The 2031-nt window shown below is 43.6% G+C and overlaps 1 long non-coding RNA gene across 1 annotated transcript in view; it reads left to right on the forward strand.

The window, feature by feature from the left end:
• Positions 1-925: 925 nt before the first annotated feature.
• LOC107300390 overlaps positions 926-2031 on the forward strand; it is a 5272-nt gene continuing 4166 nt past the window's right edge. The window contains exon 1 of the long non-coding RNA XR_001549212.1: positions 926-964. This is a non-coding gene — a long non-coding RNA (uncharacterized LOC107300390). The remainder of the gene's footprint in view (positions 965-2031) is intronic.

Raw genomic sequence — 2031 nt, forward strand, 5'->3', positions numbered from 1 at the left:
TGATCACCCAAATCCCACATAATGATTCTAGGTGGTGTACAACAATAAAATGTGACAATTTAACCCCACCCCCAGTCCCTTTTCCCTCACAGCAGCAACAAACACAATCAAACAAGTCACTTGATCGGCTCCATATTAATCCGGGGTCCCCAAGACTACTGACAGGGAGAGATAGTTCTTCAAATAAACTGGCCCCAAGCCATGTAGAGCTTTATAAGTTTTAAAGTTTTGGTTTGAGCCAACAGAGGGCATCCCTATGTAGAACATATTACAATAGTTCAAATAGGAATTAACTATGGCGTGGGTGACTGTTACTTAAGCAGGTTATGAAATGGTCTTCTGTTAATAAGCATGTCATAGTTAAAAGAATTCTCTGTCAGCAAAGCATTGTAAGAAATGGAATCATGGTAGGTTCATTGTCAGGAAGGTATGGGGGTATGATGTAGATTTTTCAAACCAATTAATTACGAAAACCAAAATTCATTTAATAGTGAATTCAACAAGGTTAAGAACTTTTTCCAGAGGCAAGTCTAAAGGGCTAACCACCCCTTTTCTAGATGAAACTGATTCTAATCTACAGCATCCCTCTGCTCATTGTTAATACTCTTTTGAGACTCTCCCATCCCTTTTTTAGCACCAGAGATTTCTTTTACAATTCCTGCTCTTAGCAGAAATCAGATCAGATAGCCTCCATTAAAAACTAACATTCTTGTCCAAGTACAGAATAGTTTCAGTGCAGAGGGAGGAGTTGTGGAGACAAATACAGCCATGGACTAGGGTCAGCAGAGATTGGTTCCCCCCCTTCACTCCAATTGTGTTCATTATGCATGATATATCATTAAAATTTTATAGAATGTTCTTGTTCAGATGCTTGTCTTTTCAGGGTTGGCTGACAATTTAATAATCTTTTTTCAATCAGGTGAAATATTCCCGAGTTGATACACATCCAAGTCTTTGCATGAAGGTATATTATTTCCTAACAACTTATACATTTATCCAATTGCCATGTCTAAGTGAGAGGTTATGATCCTTATTCTGGTTTACGGTCTCAATACAGATTTGATTTGATTTGATACAGTAATGAACTTTTTTAGTGTGCAAGTCTCTTGTTCTGATGGAGCTTGAAACTGATAGTTTAGTAGATATGGTGGAAAAATTTATCCCACCAGGAATTCTGAAGAGTCTCTTTTCTGAACCTGGCATTTGACTTGTGTGTCCATGTGGTGGTGGGTAATTTTCCACTGAAATCAGGTGATATGTCGTTTTGAAACAAATGTCAGTTTCAGAGGAAGAATTTGTCTTAGCCATATAGTAGGGTGGAAAATAATTTTACAGCTCCTTCCCATCCTTCACAAGCCCATATCAATAGCTAACACTGCTTGAACTGTAAAATGTGTAAACTGTGTAAAAGGCACCATGTATATGTTGGCATTAAATATAATCACCTTTCAGAGATAATTTGGAAGAAAGAAGCAAGACTAATAGTGGCTTTGGGGCTGGACTTCCATCAGTGGCTTTGGGGTGGACTTCCATCAGTACGCTGATGACACTCAGCTGTACATTTCCACCCCAGGCCACCCCAACGATGCCCTTGACGTGATGGCCCATTGCCTGGAGGCCGTACGGGTCTGGATGGGGAGAAACAGACTCAGGCTCAACCCTTCCAAGACCGAGTGGCTGTGGTTGCCGGCGCCTCGGCATAGTCAGCTGACGCCATCGCTGACTATAGGGGGCGAAACTCTGGCCCCCTCAGAGAGGGCGCGCAACTTGGGAGTCCTCCTGGATCCACGGCTGACATTGGATGATCATCTGTCGGCCGTGACCAGGGGGGTGTTTTATCAGGTTCGCCTGATTCACCAGTTGCGACCTTTTCTGGACCGGGACGCCTTGCGCACAGTCACTCATGCTCTCGTCACCTCCCGCCTGGACTATTGTAATGCTCTCTACATGGGGCTCCCTTTGAGGAGCACCCGGAGGCTTCAACTGGTCCAGAATGCGGCCGCGCGGGCGGTGTTGGGAGGGACTCGTCGC

The sequence above is a fragment of the Protobothrops mucrosquamatus genome, unplaced genomic scaffold, assembly GCF_001527695.2.
Source record: "Protobothrops mucrosquamatus isolate PMUCROS unplaced genomic scaffold, P.Mucros_1.0 scaffold6859, whole genome shotgun sequence".
Classification (NCBI taxonomy): Eukaryota; Metazoa; Chordata; class Lepidosauria; order Squamata; family Viperidae; genus Protobothrops; species Protobothrops mucrosquamatus.